Source organism: Rhodnius prolixus, unplaced genomic scaffold, assembly GCF_049639745.1.
Source record: "Rhodnius prolixus isolate KJV_2025 unplaced genomic scaffold, Rpr scaffold_10, whole genome shotgun sequence".
NCBI lineage: Eukaryota > Metazoa > Arthropoda > Insecta > Hemiptera > Reduviidae > Rhodnius > Rhodnius prolixus.
The window spans coordinates 7,831,387-7,852,941 of NW_027411615.1; the positions used below are offsets into that span (position 1 = coordinate 7,831,387).

A 21,555-nucleotide genomic window follows, 5' to 3' on the forward strand; every position below is an offset into this window, starting at 1 on the left:
ATAATACTTTTGTCTGGCTTTTCTTAGTCAAAGCTCCTGACCATAAACAAATTTATTTTGAAGTGTCCTAGAAATAGTCTTTTATCGAAGAAACTTAATTGATTTTTATAGTTGTCTTAAGAGGAAAAATGCAAATTAAATATTTATAGCATAAATAGAGTTTATTAATAGCAAATTTAGTTGACTACTTATAAGGGACCAATAAGTTTTTATCCAGAATATTTAGTGGTAATTTAAAGAAGTAAATAATAGTTTAAATTCTTTTCATCTTCTTATTTATTATTTTGGCCATCTTGCGTACCTTTCATTATTAAGTATTTATTTTACTACACTCTTCGCCATCTAACACTTCTCTAGAGCGCTTTTACAATAAAGCCACTTAAGTCACAACTTTTTTTCTACAATCGCTCTGACAACTTTCACTTTCTGCTTTTTATTCTTTAAAATAGGTTAAACCTCGCCTAGAATCAATTTTTCTAAAGATATATTTATTTCTGTGCAGTTAGTATCCTATGAAAGAAATGAGTCGCTCAGGAAGGTTGGAATATCAGTCGTTTGGTGGAGAGGTACTCTCAAGGAGTAGATAATGGCGCCGTCTACTATTCTTCCGATAGTTTTGGTCAAGAGAAACTGGCATGTATAAAGCAAGAGCTTGGTTTCATATAGTATGAACTAAGGAATATCAGTGGCTCGTGTGAGTATATCCATGATTCTCCTCATAAATTTGAATAACTGGAAATGAACACTGCTATATTGGAGGCAATTCTCCAAGGGCACTATAAATAGGCGAGAATATCGACAGTCAGGCGACGGTCAAGTCTTTGTTAAATAAGCTGTATTTGAATTCCAAATTATTGTAGTTGGAGAATGTTGGAAAATACGTACTTAGATCTTACAAAGAGAAAGAGAGGAACTATATAACGTTATTCTGATGGTCTCAGATAGCGGTAACTCTCGTAAAGCAATTTTGTAACAGAGTTTGAAAATTAGTGAAGCATAGGAGGAATTTACAAGGGCGTATCTAGGTCAAAAGATTTGTGACATTTGGCTGTGTGGCACGGAAGTATCTTTATTCACTGAGTAGCATGTATTTCATAGTTTTGAAACTGGGCTTTGAGTTAAACTGAGTTAAACCGCTCATTGGCAGCCACGTTATTGGAGTACTGATATCTGATAATTAGGCGACTCGATATAGCTTCTTCGTTGATTAGTGATGGATAGTGCTACCTTTGGCCCCAGAGGCTGTTAGTGCACTTAGAAAGTTCCAGGAACTAATCACCTTGGACGTTGCGCTTCTTGAAAAATAATAAACATAAACAATGTAGCACTATTTAAACTGAAGGCTATTGTTTTTGGCCAAATTTTTATGTTTATTGTCATAATTAATTTTACTTTCTTTTAAATTCGGGCAGTACGAAAAAATGATTTTTATGAATTGGTCTATTTAGTTTTGCATCCATCACAACTAAAAATAAAAAGTTGCAGAAGATAAAGTTGGATATTTGGCTTAAATGCTACCAAGAAGCCACTATAAAGTTTTAGCCAAATTCACTCAACTGGAAGAATCATTTTACAGAATCGTGTTTTTAGGATTTTAGATTATCTCGTAAACGACTCCTACGATTTGCTTTAAATCTTGGTGCTTTGATTGTATTTAAATTTAATTGATGCACTTTTTTCGGAAAATTCTTTTAAAGTTTTTTTTTTTTTTTTTTTTTTTTATAAAAAAAAGAATAATTGGTTAGATTCCTTCTAACTGGCCATTTATCTATTCAATCCTACTGTTGAGAAATTATATTTGTTGCTAAAGTTAGGGTTGAAGAAAATCCGGGAATTGCATCCATAATCAATGGATTTTTATTTTCTCGAAAAAGGTTCCTAGAGTTCACTATAAACTTGTGAATAAATTAGTTTTACCTATGTGTAACTATAATTATTATTTATAATTTTTAATTTTGTACTTTTTCTCGAAAGAAATTTCGAGCGTAATTCTCTTGGACAGGTGTTGGAGTAGGTTCCTTATAAAGAATCTGTGCTTGTATAGTAATGTAGTTTGGTAGTTTTGTCGATGTGAAGGAATGGTTCAATAGTTCCATATTGAGGGGCTTTTAACAACAATCTGTCGCTAGAATGGGGAACCTAGAATATGCCACTAGTTTGATAGGATTAAGGGCGTCGTAGAGCTGTACTGCGGGAATAATGTAGCACGTGTAGTGGGCGTTACTTCTCTCTCTCTCTCTCTCTCTCTCTCTCCTCCCTCTCCCTCTGTAATGTGTGTGTAAAAAGTTAACGTGTAGGTGGTTGTAATTACAATGTAATATGAACAGACACACACATAATGATATCAGCAGACAGAACGGCGTGTCAATACTTGTATTAAACTGCCTCTAATATTACCCTACACACCTATACATGCATATACAGACATACATACATACATGCACGCTTCATAAAAAAAATACACGCCTAGCGCCTCTTTGCCGCCTATATTTCGCACTCAGACTATAACTTTACCCTAGTGACCCGGATATCGACTGCAACCTTCTGGAGCCTCATTAACGCGACATTTCACGCGAACTATGACCGACCTTCCTCAAGTAGCTTCTGTCAGTCCCTTTTTTTTTGTTTGCTCGTTTGCATTTACAGTATGTTCAAATTTATTTACATTTGTAATTTTATTTAAAATAATTTTTGAGTATGTTGCAATTCAGTGCTACTCGTTTGTAGTAATTGTAAATGTAATTGGATATTAAATTTTTTGTAAATTTCGGTTAAAAATGAGGGAAAAAATCAATTTTTTATTAGTGTTCAAAAGAAAGGTCATTCTGATTAATCATTTGATCAAGCATTTTTGTGCATATTCTACCATCTTTCATCCTTTTAATCACAATCTCGTACCGTTCTTTTTTTTAAGAGTCAAAAAACTCTTATACTCCTTCTAACTCCTTTATCGATTGTAAATTTATTAATTTTTCCGTTTAAAGAAAGCGTTACAAACCAAAATTGGGTGAATGTAAATAAGTACAAGGCTATCAGGTTCTTCTATTATTATTTTTTCGCTTTATTTTAAAGATAGGTGGGCCAAGAACAAATCTTTTTCTGGATCAAAATTTTTTTTTTACAACAAAAAAAACAAAAACAGAACGGGCTAATTTTAAGACCTTTTTGTCGAAGTTTAGTAATTCTAACCTAGTTGTTGGCAATAAAATTTAGAATTAATGGAAAGTACATTGTGGAAAGAATTGATGCTTCCTCACACTCCAAAAAAAACTTCTTTCTTCTGTTCCTAGCTAAAATGCAGTTGGACCTCGATCCAACAATGATTTCCTTTCTCAAGATTTCACCAGTAAAATTTATTTTAATCAAACACCATTACTCTTTTGCAGAAGCGCAAGTCGTTAGATTCTTTCAAGAAAAGTTGGATTCATTGTGTTCGCGGTCTAGTAGGATTTAACTTCATGAGGACATTATACATACTGCATCTCTTTTTTACCTTTTTCAGAATGGAGTTAGCGGCTCACAGAGACTAGCAAGTTCCAGAACAAGTGTACGAATAATTAGAGTTTTTTTATGACTTGACACTGGGTCGCAACGTCCTCATGTGCAAGCACTAGCAATGAGGAGAATCAGTTTAAGCACTTGCTATCCCTTTGGTTTCATATAGAGAACGCGCCACTTCAGCAGGTGCCACATTTTCTAGCACGAATTACTAGTTTATCGTAAGGCAAAGTATTATTTTATAATAGAAATCCATGAATGGACTGCTTATTGAAGAAAAATTAGTACAGAATCACTCTTTGGAGTGTAAAGCATTATATGTGTGTGAATAAGGTACGTCAGAGTTTTTAAGTCTTTTGGAACTTGAGTAAAAAAAAAACTACGTCACCTTATTCTTCAAACTTACCAATAAATTAAATTTTATGTATTTAAATAAAAATAATGAATATATAGGCTTCGTGGCCGTAAATTATTAAACTAAGTATTCAAGATTGGCGAGAAATCGGTCAAATATAATATAACGAGTTGTTTTTTATTTGACCGATTCCTCGCCAATCTTGAATCCTTAGTTTAAAAAAAAATAATTCGAGGTACTGACTTTCACCATTGTAGTTGAAATTTTTACTAAATATCCATGCGCCCCTTAATGTTAGATGTATGGTGGAATTTAATAGAACTTTATTTAGAAAGCAAAAGAATGCAGCTTATTCAGAATGTCCTACATAATTTTCCAAATAATAATGATAAATGATAGTGATAAGCTGGATTTGGAGGTTCCGGGTTCGAAACCAGCTGCTGGCCCTTAGACTTAGGGTACGTTCACAACGGAGCTGTGAGTATAGATGATAGCAGAGATGATAACTGATAGAGTAAAATATAATCGCTGATTAGTGTGCACAACGGAGCTGTGATACATGCAACATGTCGAGTAGTGAAGAAGAGTTTTTATGTTCACCAGCAACGAAATGGTATATTTAAAAAAAAAAAGATGTAGAAAATATCATGTACATCCCATAAATAAAAAACGAAGTACTTTAGGCGAATTTCACTATTTATATAAGGAACTTTGAAATTATCCGGATCGTTTTTTTGAATATGTGAGGATGGGTCCAACCACATTTGACTAAATTTTAGAAAAAATAAGGTCAAAATTAAGAAAACGTAGGAAAAATTGTCATGGAAATCCTATAACTATAGAAGAAAAACTAGTGATAACTCTGAGGTAAGGTTATATTGAGGAAAAACAAATAAATACACATAAAAATAAATGTAAGCACGATTTAAAAAACAAAATATTGTTTAAAAGTAAATAATAAAATAATAACCAAAAATAATGAGTAAAGACAGCACTAAATAATTTTTCGACGTCCATTTTGAAGCTCCGATACTGGAGTTCAGCTAGCAGAAAAATGAAAAATTCAATTCTATCATCTATGCTCGTTTATACCAGCGAGTATGAGTCACTAGTCGAAGCTTCGTTGTGCACGCTCACATAAGAATGTACTAGGTTATTCTATAAGCGCTGATGCATCACTGCTATCATCTCCGCTATCATCTATGCTCACAGCTCCGTTGTGAACGTACCCTTACTCTTCCTAGGAGCTTCTTACAGCTCACTCTCCGGTGATAGACAGTGTTGTCTGTAAAGAGAGAATACTGTCCGGAGGCTGGCAGTGCACTGAAAAAAGCTCCGGGCGCCAATAACCTGAGATGTTGACGCGCCTTAAATAATTAAAAAAATATATATAAATAGGGATTGGCATACGAGAAAATTCCCGCTCGGAATTCCCAGGTTGAAACCAAGTTGCTGGCTTTTAGATATTTTTCTTCCTAAGAGCTTCTTACATCTTACGGCCCCCCCGGCAGTGGACAGAGAATACTGTACGGAGATCGGCAGTGAACTGATAAAAACCTCCGGCTCTAGGCGCTAATAATTTCACATAACGCGCCATAAATAAAATTGAAAATAAAAAAAATATTGATAAATAAGTAAGGTATTTATTAACTCAGGTATTTCGTTCCGAAATTCGAAGAAAGAGAGAATAATCCGAAAAATTCACTCAAAATTTCATACATCACGTTTTCATATTCTAATTGACCATTTTTTCTCAAATAAGTCATTTTTACTCATTTGCAACTGTCATGGTATATGTCTTGTGAAGTAATATAGCGGCTGTTCAAAAGAAAGATGAACGTTGCATCAAAGAAATGTTTTTGGCCAAACAATAAATTCTAATAGTCATTCTGAGGTCTACACAATGTTTAAGAAAAATTAATTAAACTTTTTTTTGAGGAAAATCGTCAAAAAATGAGTCAATAAATTATTTTCCTATTTTATATTCCTAGCAGCCTTTACAGCTCTGAGGCCGTAGAACACAGATATTTAAGCAAAACTCTTAACAGGAGTAATCCTCAAATAAAAATATAGGTCCAGACATTGAGAACTGAGAGTGCAATTATCTGGGTTTTGTGTAAACAAAGGCAAACCAACATTAGTCAACTAACCTAGAAACAAGCAGAAAGGTCTAATAGCATTATCCCTCTTGTTTTTTTGGAGGGGGAAAGATTATTAGAAGTTGTTTACATGAATAAAGCGGTAAAGTACGTTGTATGAAATAAAATAAAAAAATTGGTAGAAATCCGATTGATTACATCGATTTCATAGATGAGAGCAATTTCCAATTTAATATGTAAGAAATTGGATTGCAAAAAAAAAAGTAAACCTTGTAGAAAGTAGAATTTTATATTCATTTTTGTTATCACCAAGCAATCCAGGCCAATTGATTTCTCACCTTGCCTTTAAGGATCTTGAACTCAAACAGAATTGCTTTTAGTTGGGTTTTGGGAAGAGAGGCAAAGAGAAAATGGAATGGTCTCAACAGCATTTGACAAAATTTTTAAGTTGATGCTTGAAAGTTGTTTGAATAATTTGTATCCGTATTTTTTATTTAATAATTTTGTTCCCTTCTACTTCAAAAATATTAGCTAAATATTTAATTTAATAAATAAATTATTGAAAATACAAATCCTTGATCGAGTAATATTTTTTTTTTATAATGAATATTCTTAAAAATTATTAATCTTAATAATATGTTGCCTATTAAAAATTATGCCTAATTACAGGAAATTTCTGTATATTTATTAAGTTCAGCGGAGTAAGTTAATTGGCGGATATAAGCTGCTCATAAAAGGTGAGGCGGGCTTTAATAAAATACAGAATATAATAATTAATTGGAGATAGCAAAAAAAAAAAAATTAGGGCATAAAATACATTTTGAGATTATTAAATAATTTGTGAAGGGAAAAAAATGAATTTGCACGTGTGTTTAATGTTCTTAAATTAAATGTTTTATACATATATATAAAACTTTTTAAATTTTATAACTTTGCCTCTACATCAAATTTATATTTATGAAGGATATATATATACTTCAACATAATAAATTCTAGAACGAATAAATTTAATATAAATAAAAAAATAAGAAACATTTTACCTGTTGCAGATTGTTTGATAATGAAGTGATGTTGATCGGAGGAGTAATACGAAATATATGAAAGAAGAAAAAAAAAAAAGATGAAGATGATGATGATGAAGATAACAGTGTATTGAAGAGGACAGATAATATATCCAATGATGAGGTAGGTACGGACCTTGTGTAGTTGATTAAAGAATGAGTTGACGGGCGACTGGGCAGGTGATCAACTCTACCTGCAATATATACTGGTTTGTATATCCCCACCCTATATTGTGAAAACAAAACTGTTCTACTATATATACTTCCATCATCCACCTTTTTATTATATAGTTATACATATATACTGATCTTCTTTTCCACCACTTCTCTATTACAACCAGTGGGGAGGGTGAAGAGCAGCATTTCTCACCCTTCACCCTACCTTCATTTTGTCAATATTAATTCGACTTTTTTTCCCCCAACTTCTTTTTCATTTCTTTTTTATCATTAATTTATTTTTTTCGTACCTTAAAAAAAACGTTTTGGCGCACGCTCTGTTTAAATGTGTTATTAAGTGTACGGAAACAGAGGGCTTTCGTGATGGATCATTTCCGGTAGGGTGCAACATAGGGGTTGTCAAAAAAAAATAGTATAAAAAGGGATACAAAAGGAAGTAAAAAAGTGCTTAGTAGATAAAAAAAAAGAAGAAAAAAATGGAGAAATGATCGCTTTATCGCAGTTTAGTATCAGAAGTTCCGGCAAAAAAAAAAGTAGGGTAGTATTATGCTCACTAAAACATTTTGTTGCATTTCTTATGTAGTGGCGTAGCGTGGTTATTTTATTGGTTGGCTAAGTTGTAGTGACTCTCCAATTGTTAACCAGTACTTCTAAGAAAAAAATATCTAATGTTCTTTGGTCAATAAATTTTTTATTTTGTAAATAGTGGTCTAGGTGTCAAAAAAAATGGTAATCAGTAGGCGAGAGGTCCGGTGTAGGGCGGGTGTGGCAGAGTCTCATAGCCAAGCTCCAACAATTTTTGGGAATTCAAACGTGAGATATGTGGCCGAGCTTTGTCATGCAACAGAATAGGTCTCTTTCGATTGACTAGAGATGGCTTCATTATTGCCAATTTCTGATGCATTACGTCAATTTGGTTACAATACGATTCAGCATTAATGGTTTCGCCAGGATTCAAGAAGCTGTAATGAATTAGACCAAATGAAGACTACCAAAATCAGTAACCATCACCTTTTTTTTTTTTGATGATTTGGGGGCTTTGGAAAATGTCGTGCTCCTTTGTCAAGCCACTGTCCAGAGCGTCTGCTGTTGTCGTAGAGGATTCACTTTACATCGCAAGTCACAATTCTGGACAGAAAAGGATCGCTGTTGTTTCGGCAAAGAAGTGCAGCACAAATTTCATACCGCTGATCTTTTTGGCGGTCGCTTCATGAGTGAGGAACCCAACTTTCAAGCTTTTTCACCTTCCCAATCGCCTTGAGATGGTCATCGACGGTTGATTTGCTGACTTCCGAGTTTCCCTGCCAGTTCTCGAACAGTTGTTCTGGGGTTTTCTTCCACCAAAGCTCGGAGAACATCGTCATCAAGGGCAGAACTTTTTTCACGGCCTTCTTTGTCTTTAAGGCTCAAATCTCTGGAACCATTGTTGAACAGTGCACTCACTTATATGTACTGCCTTCGCCCCAGACATCGTTGATATTTCTGGCCGTTTGGGCCCCGTTACGGCCGAGTTTGAACTCGTAAAACAAAATTATGCTAAAATCACGATTTGACATCTTAGTAAAGACTGAATTATTTCCAAGTAACAAAATGTTAAAGAGGTAAGCAAACATGTATGTTTTAAAGAGGATTAATAAGGGTTTACATTTTTAAAAGTCGAAAGTGCAACAAACATAAACAGTTTACTATTTGGAGGGGTATTTTAAACAAAACATAAACTCTTGCATAATTTTCCGGTCAACCTAATAGTAGAAACTGTTTTTAGATGTGGCCAGTAAGTGTCTTGTGAAAAAAGATCAATAATTTTTATTTTGATTCTCCTTTTTTTTTCACTTCATTACTGGAGGTTCTATTAAAATATCTATTAAGATATTAATATTAGGTTTTCGTAATTATTACAATTTTAATGTGACGCTCATTTAATAAGGTAATAATTCAATAAGAATAATTTTCATTTCTTCATGAATCCGTAAACTTAACCCTCATAATTATCTCTAATATTGCAAGAAAGCAACGAAATTAACGAACGATCTGACTTAATTAAAAAAATAACAGAGAAGTAGGTAAAAAGTAATTCCATTGAAAAGAATGGCATGATTACTCTAGCGCTTTGCTTTTCTGAAGACTTCAGAAAGAGCCAAACTCTTTGAGCAGTTAATTTACAGCATTAACCTTTGATGTAATTCTAGTACAATTGGACTCCGTATTCATTGCTAGAGCGCGCCATTTAAAAACTTATTTGTAGTTGATTAAAACTGATTATCTTTGTTGAGTAGATATTAAACCATTTAGTTGCAAAAATCTCTTACTTTAAAATGAAAGATGTACTCTGCTTCATGTTTGTCAGTGGAGGAGAGGAGTGATATTGCACTCGAAGCTTTGAATTGAGATCTACAGCTGTAAAATTCGATGTAGCAGGTATATGTTTACTTTTGTAAAGGTGATAATTTTGAGCGGGCAATTTGAAACGCAATATGCTTTTAAAATTTTGGTTTTAAACCCAATCTTTGGTCGAACCCTACACATCTACTCCATAGACCTGCATTGGTGATGATCAATTTATAAGTCAAGTCAGGGATTTACTCTGAAATTAAGCAATGTTAGAAATACCGATTTTTTCCCCCATCATCTTTGTAATTTGAAATGGTTCCCATCTTGTTGTTTCAGTCAGCTTGTGGGTCCGAGATTAATCTCTTGTCAAAGTTCAGTCCAGAATCTTACTCCATTTAGATGACCTGGTGGATGAACATGTCTTATACATAATAATAAATGATAATTTTTAGATATCGTTCAATTTCTCTCTTTTAGAAGTGTCCAAATTTCTTCCCACTAAATCTGCATACCCTAGGACCAATTTTACAGGTTTAGTCTTCACGTTGGAGTAAGCCTTGGCTAACTCAGACTCTAAGTTGATTTCTGTTTTCTTGAAGACCTTCCCACTTCATGCAGAAAATGCTTGCTTAAATTCTTTCTCCTGCAATAGATCTAACCTTTCCTGGTCAGGCTAGAACTGCTCTCTCTTATATCTACGATCACATACCATAATTAATTTATTTTATTTTTTACATAATGATGTCTAAAGTTATTTCTCCTAAATTATGTTTGCAGTAACATTAAAATGATAACGTTTGCGCCCCTAATCATGGACAAAGTTTAGAATTATCGTATCGTGAAGAGTGAATTCCATGTCTTAAAATTAAATCCAGAACTAATTTAATTCAAATAAAGCTATTTACTGCTATTGTTTTACTCACAATATTTAGTTATTTTACTTTTTTGTTTATATTTAGATAAGATTTTTTTGCAGTTGAAGGGAGATGAGTCTAACCTTTTCTCCAAAATACGTATCACGTCAATAGTGAACTTTTTTTAAATTTCAGTAAGAATTAAATAAATAAAGCTGAAATTCCGAATTTCAAGGAAGTATATGAGTTAGAACTTTGGAATAGCAGGAAGAGAAAGATGCTGGATGATCGCACCAGTTCTTTCTGTAGAATTATCTGCTCATATTGCCGTACATATTTTGTCATGTTGAAAGAAATAACATCATAGATTACATTGCCATAACTGGACAGTACTATCTACCCTACATACTTTTATTTCATTTCATTAATTTTTATTTTATTTTATTTTTTTTTTAGTTCCCTCGTCAAAGGTTTTAAGGCAGTGTTGTTCTTACATTTCTTTCCTGACTATTTGGTGCTAAGCAGTGGTACAACAGATGAAGATACATGCCTTATGGAAACAAAACTAAGTTCTTTCCAGTCAGCAGAGTACGTTTTCAAATACTCACTTTCGTTTCAACAAAAAATTGTTAAATATAATTTAAGTAAGTTTTTTAAAATAAGGCTGATTTATTTTTTTATTACTCTTATTAGAAAAGTGAATCTCACAGCCACTGACCAAAGCCTCATAACACAGTTAAAAAAAAAAATTCCTTTGCATTCAAAATACTATTAGTCCCTGAATTTTGTTTAAATTACATACTCAGCAACGTTTCGTGGATGGAAATCCTTTTGCACCACCCTTGGCCTGTGATCAGTCAGTCTGAATTTTTGATTCGCCAACAAGTATTTTGTATGTATTGATGCTCTACAAATATTTTTTTGAATTAATAAAATGTTTGTTTTAAGAAATATGAACTCTAATTGGAGATATGAACATTTCAAATGATAGTTTTTGGATCTTTGTACTTATTACCTTTGTTTAAAGGCTAAGAATGAAGGTTATTGGTGTTTTTTTAATATATATATATTTTTTACGAGCCTTTTATATCGTAATTGTAATCAGGCAAATAAAAATAGTAAATTAAACACTTAGAGGGGTCACAGCTGCTTCTTTGCAGGTATAAAAAGGACTGCATTATCCACTCTTATTTCTACCCATAACAAGTGAAGTCAAAGTCCGGAAACCACTTAAAAATTCTTTTTTTTTTAAAAAAAATTTTATTTAATTATTTATATTTAATATTTATTTATTTAACATAAAGTTGTTTCTATACATATATTTTTAAGGTAAAACTCATAAATCACTCCTTAACACTGCAGTTCTGGATAACTTATTTTTCTTAAACTTGTCATTGTGGCACATTTTTTTAACCTCTGTGAAAATAAATCTAATGTAATATTGAAGAACCCAGTAGAAGAAAATTGTACTTAGTGAACTTATTGCGACCACTATAAAGTAAACAGCTCTAATCAGCCCAGTGTCATTAAAACAAGGCAGAGTTGAGCGAGAACTGTGCTCTCCAATCAGACACCAATCGCAGGAGTCAAACATTAGCAATCGGTTACGAGCATTATTCCCGCATTCCTCGAGGAAGTGGAACAGATCACGGATACATAGCGTTCCCGCAGCTGGTTCTTTCCTAAGTACTTGTTTCCTGAAATGGCAATACCATCTTAATTTGAATGAATCAGTAGCAGACGGCACTTCAAAATTATTATACGGCGTGGCCTTGTCATGGTCTTTTTTGCATGCATTAACTACATCCTACTAAAAAAAAAAAGTATCTATCCTAAATAAAAATTCAGACGACAGAATAACGTTCACATTACGGTCGATATAAATGATACATATTAGTATCAGAACCAAACAACAAGTCTAGCCAATTGTTTCTTAGAGCGATCTTCACTTCACGTAATGTAATAATTTAAATATCATTCTAAGTGATGTTACCCGTCCGAACATACTCAACAGCAACATGATTTAACTCTCCTCTGGTGGCACCTTAAAGAAATAATGTTTATAATGACGAAGAATAGATGCGCTACCCTTATACGCATCACTATGTGAAGGCCGGCAGTGCACTGAAAGCACTCATGATTGAACTGACACCTTAAATGATGATTTTTTTTTTAAATAATTTCTTAAAACAAGTATTAATTGTTGGAACAATTATAAAAACAAAAGCTTGGAATGCTCTTAAGGTTTTTCATGTAATCGGAAAAAGAAGAAAAGCAGGATAAAATGAATATTATAAAAAAAACTCAAAACTTATAAATATAAACAAAAAACAACGTAAAGAAATATAAGATTTAAACATTTCTATCCATATAATCATAATCATTTGACAAACAGTGATTAGCAATTAAATTGGTCAATTATAATAGCTTTCTATATTTACAATCTATCTGTGTAAATAAATTTATTTAATACCGTTCCGTCTCTCTTTCATTTAATAATCGATAAGTTTTCATATATTTAAGTGTCCCTGACTATACTTTTTCAGAATTGGGGAGCCATTAAAAAAATTCAAATATATTACAATAAAATTTAATTTGAGAAACAGGTCTCTCGCTTTAAGCTTATTATCAAACAAGCATTATTTTCTCATCTGATTAGGGGTTAAGTTAATTTTAATTCTTTACAAACTATGAAAAACATAAGGTAGTGTTTTCTAAACTCTAATTCGCTCAAACAATCCTTCTAAAGTATTTACCTGAAATAAATATTAATGAAGGAAGCTCAGAATCTAAAATCTGCACAATTGCAATCTTCCTCTTTCGGATGTTAAAAAAAAAAAACATAAAAATATTAATTGAAAAATAAATTTATAACACATTGCCCATAATATTCTTTTATATATAGGAATAATATTTGTGGTGCGTGTGAATTGTATTTTATTGGTTTGTCATTTGACATGGTAATATGGTCACATTGATATGGGAGAGAAACTCATCCTATCGAATGATATATGAAGAGGAATCTCATGACACGCATATTATAGCTTACATTGCAAAGTAAAACTGATACAAATACACCTTTTCACTTTTCAAAGTGACGCCCTATCGTTGCGTTAAGGCATTGATATATGATATTAACTTCAGGCCAGATTTATATTCAGTAGGGAGGCGATGAAGAAGAAGAAGTAGCAGCAAAAAAAAACAAATAAATAAAATCACATTTAAGTTGCATCTACTTATGCAGTTTAAACCCTTCATTGAGAATACCCACAAAAAGTAATTTTTTTTTTTTCACTTAAAGGAGAAATAAAGTAACCAGAAAAAAATAAAGGTAATCTTCAAGTTGATTGTTACTGATAAATACTTCGGAATAACTGTTGCGAAACGCACGCTTTCCTTACTGCAAGTTTCGCTAAGCGCAAAAGTATTAACCAAAAGTGTATTTGTGGTTCACGCGTTTAGTGGCTTCTTTGTTTGGTAAAGAAAACTTTATTCGATTGTAATACTAGGTAATAACACGATTTCGTTCTAAAGAATACGGATATGATAAAGAAATGTACTTACATTTCTTTGTTAAATCTATTTTGTAATCAAATCATTTAATTTTTGGATTATTAGTGGTCTTTATTTCCCCCAATTATTACTTAAGATTATCGAGGTTGGACTGTTCCTGCATAATATTTGTGTACTGGGCTAGAAATATAAAGTATTTAAAAAATAAAAACAAAAGTAAATTATGGTTTACATTAGAATTTCAAGATGCAGTGGAGAAGGTTTTTTTCGACAATAATCGATGAAAATCTTTCTAAAGAAACCTCAGTGATGCTCAAGACGAAACGTCCGCTAATGGCTATTATATTTTCATCTCGGCCATTTATAAATTTGGTGCATCTTCGGTCAGGATTTGAAAACTGAAGTAGTTAGATGTGAAACTCCTTTGACAATCAGACAGTTAATAGAAGAAGCTTCGGCACAAACCGATTTTCAATTGAATCACATAGAAGGGAAATGAAAAGATGAACCCTTACCTCTCCCTCAACCCCCAGAACCTCTAATTTAAGCAGAAGCTTTAAATCCTGTACTCTTGGTAACAGTGTTGCTATTGACTGATCAGTGTGGAAATTTCTTGAAAAAAAAAATCGGAAAATTTTTTGGTTCTTGTAAACTAATGTTTTGCATTTTGTGAGAAATTTTGTTAACTAATGCTCTTGTATTTTTTTTTTCTGTTGATTCCAAACATCTGCTGCAGAACACCTGCTGATTCTTCAAGAAGAGCTTGAAAACATCTGACTTAACAGTTTCACCCATCAAATCTACTCGATTACTAACTTACTATAAGAATACTGTGGAATTCGATTCACATAAGATCAGAACGTTACAAGCAGGTACGAATCCAAACATTCTGCTCTTCTAAATGTCATCCTAAAATTCTTATTAGAAACAAAATATAAAATATGCCATACGTTAGGGAATCATTTAATCAACTTATCATCCCTCTTGGTTATATTATAATTAAGTACATATATAATGCATATTAAAATAATAACATGCGTGTTTGATCTCCTGATGATTATTTCATTCCTACTTGTTTAATTTTTATTTTACCATTATCTGAGAACTTCTCTGAAAAATTAATACAGATTTTTTTAATCTTTGGTGTGCAAACAAGACCACTATAACAATAAATAAATAAATAAATCTTTGGTATCTATTCTTCCCAAAATGAGGGCTCCGGACAAGTACAATATTTCAGATAATAGTAGTGTATATTAAAAGTTTTATAAACTCTTAGGAGAGTTTTAGAAAATCGTAAAAAGAACAGTAATTCAAATGTAACATTCATTTAGAACTAAGAAATACCAAAAATTTATCTGTACTCAATTTTTGACTGAAGAAGACAATAATTTGTCTTAACGTTGACAAAACTTGGAAGATAATCTTTACCTAAGTTCATTTGCCTACAAATAATCATAATAATAAAATTGTTTAACACGTTTCATGCATACATGCATTCGTGTTTTTGGTTTTTAAACATAGACAAATTCAAAATTTCAGAATATTCCATTTGATTTTGAATAAATTGGATACCCAACAACGTCATTTTTCTCTTTTAAAGTAAAAATATAAATTACAAATCCCAGAACTCTTCGTTTCCGTAACATGTATTTGAGATTGAATTCTTTTTTAATATTTGTTTAGGGAAAGTACTCAAATACCAAATGTATTTGTTCTTAAATGAGGGAATTTAAGCAATTATTTAAATCTGTATCCCGTTGTGAAGCTGATAAGCCTAGATGCAAAGATCGTACTCTAGTGGATTACAGTGGAGTACACAAGCAATGATACTACTGACAAGCTTGCAAAAGTCAAATGCCTCACCCAAATTACCCAATACAGCCAAGAGAGAGTCCCAAAAAAAGTTGTCATTAGTCACTGCAGGGCTGAGCAAGCTAAGCTTGTTGATGGTAAGCATTGGGAGAATTTTAAAAAGTTGTATTTATCGCACACCCTAAATCATTCCAAGAAGTCTGATGCTTCATTCAGGTCACTTATACCATAAGGCACAAGTAAAATTGGACACTTATCTCGTTCATGGCTGAACGTGGTTTGGACTAGGATTAGCACATTTATTATTATACTTTAAATCTATTATGTATATCGTTTAAAAATAATAACTGCTAACAGGGAAGGTTAGTGATTAGCGTACTTGATTCCTAGATCCTAGGTTTGAATCTAGATGCTCAGCCCCCCAGATTTTCTTTTTTTAAGGAGTTTCTTGTAGTTCGTTGATGTGTAGTTTGTTTGTAAAGAGAGAACACAGTCCAGAAGCCGGCTGTGTGTAATGAATAAAGCGCAGAACGCCAGTGACCTCAGATATTGACGCGCCATAAATTACCAAATAAAAAACTGTTGGCGATATAGACAAATTTTTAAATTTATTTAGGTCTTCGAAGGTAGTGTTCTTCCTTTCTGGGTAGCATTTTAATGACGAGAAGCGAGGCTGGGCCGCACTTGGGTGATCGATCATATGGTGGTGATAAGGTAGTTTGGGGAAATGAAATATGTATCCTACTTTTACCCTTCCATAAAACCATTAGTCTCAAGAGAACTTTTCTTGCGCCTCCAGTGCTTCTCCAATTCCCTCATCCTCCAATCCTTTAACACCCTGAGGTCATACTTTTATTTAATTAACACTATTTCGATACAATTATGTATATAACAGTGGGATTGACCCATATTTACATTCGCAAACATACCTATGAAAGTTCAAAATTATTGTACAAAATTAGAAAAAACTAAAAACAATTCTCATAAACAAAAATTAAATTAACTTTCCTGTTAACAGTAGAAAATAAAGTAAAAAGAAATAATAATTATGATTATATCTTAAAGACGATATATACCCTCAAGTCACTTAAGTCGCTCTATTCAAAATGCAAGGTTAATGGCAATATCATTATTAATAGTTAATTAATTTTAAATACATCAGTAACGATTGAAAGCTGTCTTTTGAACTGAAATGCTCCTGAATTTGTATAAGTTCAATAAACGGAGAATATAATTTAAATGTGAATCATTAGTGGCGCCAATTCAACAATTTTTGTTTCCATTTAATTTCTGCTTCAATTAATTTTTTTCTAAGCATGTTTTTAAGTAATTTCAATATTTCAATTAGTAAATTGCCAATCTCAAAATCTATATCAACATAACTATAACCTAAATGAATATAAAAAGTAATTACGTAATAAGATGCTAAAAATAAAGATAACTATGAAATTACATGATGTAATATAACTTGAGGTTCAATAAATGTAATAAGTATCTAAATTTACATTATAATTGCGATAGGGGCTAATAAGTAGAACACATGATCTCCTGCAAACGTATAATTATTGATCATTTTCACTTGTTTAAAAATGTAGCGATAAACCTCCCCAATCTCCTTTTTTTTAATTTCAGATATTTTCGTTATACCCATACATAATTACATTGCGTATCTATTCAAAAATCTTACAAACCAATATTATTACATCTGTTAATCATGCAACTCTCTAAATTAATCCAGTGTGATTTAATTTTTTTTTTTTTATTAAACTTTCATTTAAATACATATTATTAGTACATAATTTGTCAATAAAAAGTTTTTTCATCAGACACTTCGTGTTAAATATAGAATGAATCTATTTAAAATTTAAAGATAAAATAAATTTAAAACAAGGACGGTACATGTACTTAACTTTCTGGATCAGATAGAAATGTTTTAGTAAACTGTAATTTATCCTTTAAAAAAATGAAATAAAATTGTGTTGTTGGCAACACCCGAAAAAAAAAAGCCAAAGGAAAAAAAAATGGCCTTCCAATTGACTAAATATAAAAGAAATTCAGTGCTATCAGGTCGAAGTACACCAAGGAGAAGTCCTGGAGGTTCCTCTGGGGAAGTACCCCTAACTGTTTGCAGCCTTTCGAAAAAAAAAATCGTTACTACAGTTTAGCTCATTTTATTCACCACCACATAAGATAGCCTTTATAAATGGCATTCCAAATGCTGCATATATGGAGTCGATAACAGAATATCTCAGTTGCAATGGATTTTGTTTATTAATTTTTGAACGCTGTCAATGAAACATTGGCAAAGTTTTGTTAGAAATTAAATTTTTGTCCTAATTAAATAATTTCGAAAACTTAAATTATTTTTTGGTATAGCAAAATAAATTGATTCACAATCGAGTGAAAAACCAGAAATGGTTTTAATAATTTATTACTCATAATAACACTGTTCCAATATGTAATCAGTGCAAAAAATATTATTTTTCCTGTATACTGCACTGGAATTATCTAAACTCATTTGCGAAGAAATGGATGGCGCCCCTACAGCACTAGCACATCAATAAATATAATTAAATTATACTTCAGAATGTAGTTAAACATATCAAGTGTTCCAGTTTTACTTTATTTTTATTTTTTCAATATTCTTTTCTAAATGTATGTAAAATGTGTTTGTGTTTGTGTGTAAATTTAAAAAATAGTTTGTAAGAAAAAAAAGTCAAAGCTTTTGAAATACCGCACTATTTTTTTTTTTATTTGATTTTCTGTCATGAGGCTGAGAAGCGGTTATCTTTTTCAAGTGTTCCAATTAACCAGCTTCTAATTACCAAAATTCTAGTGTAAAAGACTCCTCTACTATTGCAGACATTCTTCCAAAACACACATTCTTTAGGATTAAAAAGAAAAACAAAAAGGTTTTAGGGAAGCGAGAAATGTTTAAGGAAGTGAGGCAGAAAATTGATATATCTAATATGAACAAGATTGAACTTTAGAAATTTGGTTTTTTGGCCAATTTCATTATTGGTGTAATTAAGTGAATTTAAAGTAAATTTTCAATTTATGTGTATTATTACAAATGGAGACTAATAATAATTATTGCAACACCGTTAACCAGGTGGTACTAAGAAAAAAAAAGCCTCAAGTAGAAAAAAAAATTAAAAATCAATTTTCAGGTAAAAATCACAAAACTACAGCTTCCGTATTAATTGCAAGTCATTGTAACACCACCTGTAGCTTCTCTATGACTTCCGCCTCTTGGCTCACTTAATTGCCATCCATAGAACTTTGCAAACCTTCTGAACCTTTTAACTCACTTAAATGATCTCTTTTTTTTTGTTTCTCTTCTTTTTTTTATTTTTAATGCAAACTCCGGCCGCTTTTAAAAAGGGAATGTAGCATCTATTTATTTATTTTTTTTATTGATCAATCAAGGTCATCAATTGCCTAACTTATAGCCCTGCTATCTTCATAGTTAATTAATTATAAACTATTGTGTACTAGAATCTAATTTGGAATCTATTTCTTACCATACTTCAATTACTTATGAATTTTTTAATAAGAGATTATTATCGCATATACATTTTTAATATCATTCAAAATATTAATTGATATTCCATTCATTGACTCATAAAATGCAACTGCGTTATTAATAAAAGTTTGTAAGAGAACCTTTTAATTTAATTTAATTTTTTTTAAGAAGATATTTAAAAGTCCATAATTTAATTTAAATTCCTCTTTCTGTTATTTGCTAATTAATACACTCAAACTTAAATTTGTCTGCAATATTTATTAAATTTACAATGTTTACACCTATCAAAACTGCAGAATAAAGACCAAATTCGCTCTTTGATCTTTCCCGTTATTTTATTATTTGTTGAAAGGGACTATTGCTGTCCGTGCGCCCATTTTGCTATCCAAAAGAAAACCAATAGCAAAAAATCATAGATAAAATCTAAAACAAAATTTAGACTCGATCTTGAACCATTTAACTTTCGCAGCCATAAAACTAAATGAATAATATCCTTCAGAGGATGGAAAGTAGCCTGAGCGCTTCTGCCATCAACCTGTTGTGGCCAAAGATCTAGTGCCTCATCTTCTCAATCCTCCGCCAAGCGGACATGAGATTAATGGATGACTCTTTTTTCTCAGTGTTTATTACAATTATACCACATAATTAAAAAGCCAAATCTTCTACTGGTGAAGGCGACTCAGGACCTCACATCTTTGTCTGTAGACCGCCAGTGAACTGAAAAAAGCTCCGGGCGCAACGACCTCAGATGTTGACGCGCCTTAAAATAAAATAAAAAAATGACTAAAATTGAGTAGCATTAATAAAAAGCAAACTTATACAAATACAAACTGTCTGTCAAGTTATATGGCCTTATTAATGCTGACATCGTACCAGAATTAATTTTAATACTTTTTAGACTTACCTCAACATCCATTCCGTAACTGGAATTCGAACCATAGTTACACTAGTTAGACAAAAACCCTCTCTGGCGTAACGTTTGGCATAAGGAAAATGAGTTTTCACAAACTAAACCCAACAGATCAGCTTCATAAAAGACGATTACAAAATTTTGACCAACTCTACAGAGGAAACTTAAATATTATCAATAATATTATTACAGCATTATTGTTAAATTTGATCGTGTTAACATTTATTTACAATATTAAAAAAAAAAAATGTACAAATGGCGCAATCAACGGCTAGAACAAATTATTTTGTGTTAGTATTAGGCACATGATTTTTGTTTCTTTTTTAAATACATTCATTTAGAGTTAGTTGTCAGCAAGTTCTACCAACAGGCCCAATAGTGCGATTGCCGGTTCTAAAAAAAAATTAATTTCTGGCAAAAATTTGTTAGCAGATAACAGTGACGATATAATTATCGTTCAGCTTTGGCTGAATTCAAAACAGAAACCTATCTGATTCGTTTCAATACAAACACAATTTTATTTGTTTCACTTGGTTTTATTGGCGAGAAGCATTATCTTCTTCTTGCAAAGAACAGGAATTTTTTTCTTAAGATGTATTAAAATGTAAATTAAAAAAACCTTTTGCTTTGGGGTCTCTGGATCAGCGACTGCCCATAATCATCAGGCGACCTATGGCTGCAAGAAGGAATATAAACATATTTTTTCGTTATGAAGTCAGGAGAAAATTCTGCCGTTGGGAACATAAATAAATGTTAAGACTGATAATATTTTGATTCTTAGGAAAAAAACTTAAATCTTCTTCATTCTGATACGTTGACGGTATAAGATGCATTTAATATTCAGTTCAGTTCAAGAACAACCAATTTGAATTATTTAAAAAAAATGTCTCAATTAGATCAATGAAAATTTTAAAAAAGAATTTTTTTAGGGGGCATTTATAATAAATATATAAATTGTGGCATTAATTTATTTTATCTACTATTTATTTGCCTGCAATATCGCAATATGTACAGTAGTAATAATTATTGTAACTGTAAAGCGTGGCGTCACACTAGTAATGAAGTTAACACTACTAATAGGTCACTATTACATTTTCCCCACCGAGCAGAGAGATCCTCTAACGGATCTATTGTATACTGGATTGACATGTTATGATGCCTTTCTTTATAATAATATATAAATTACTTGTATGTCTAATTTACGAAATTGATAACATGTTGAATGAATTAGTTATGATCGCAAATGTGCAACATTTTGGATTAATTTTAGAGCACTTCAACATGCTTGAACAAAAAACACTGCTTCTTCCATCCATAAAAATTGTTATACCTTCTTCCGTAATATAAGTAATTATTGATATAATTAGTTTACCGTTTACAAAGTGCTAAGAATGATTCCTGTTAATATCTCTTCTG

General features: G+C 31.8%; 1 protein-coding gene across 2 annotated transcripts in view; it reads right to left on the bottom strand.

Annotated features, from left to right (window-relative positions):
- Nucleotides 1-7,227, bottom strand: part of myo (growth/differentiation factor myoglianin) — a 54,627-nt gene extending 47,400 nt beyond the window's left edge. The window contains exon 1 of one of the 2 annotated variants that reach the window (XM_074133717.1): nucleotides 7,150-7,227. The gene's annotated coding sequence lies outside the window, so the exon portion shown is untranslated. The remainder of the gene's footprint in view (nucleotides 1-7,149) is intronic. The other variant, XM_074133716.1, reaches the window with a different exon arrangement.
- Nucleotides 7,228-21,555: the final 14,328 nt, after the last annotated feature.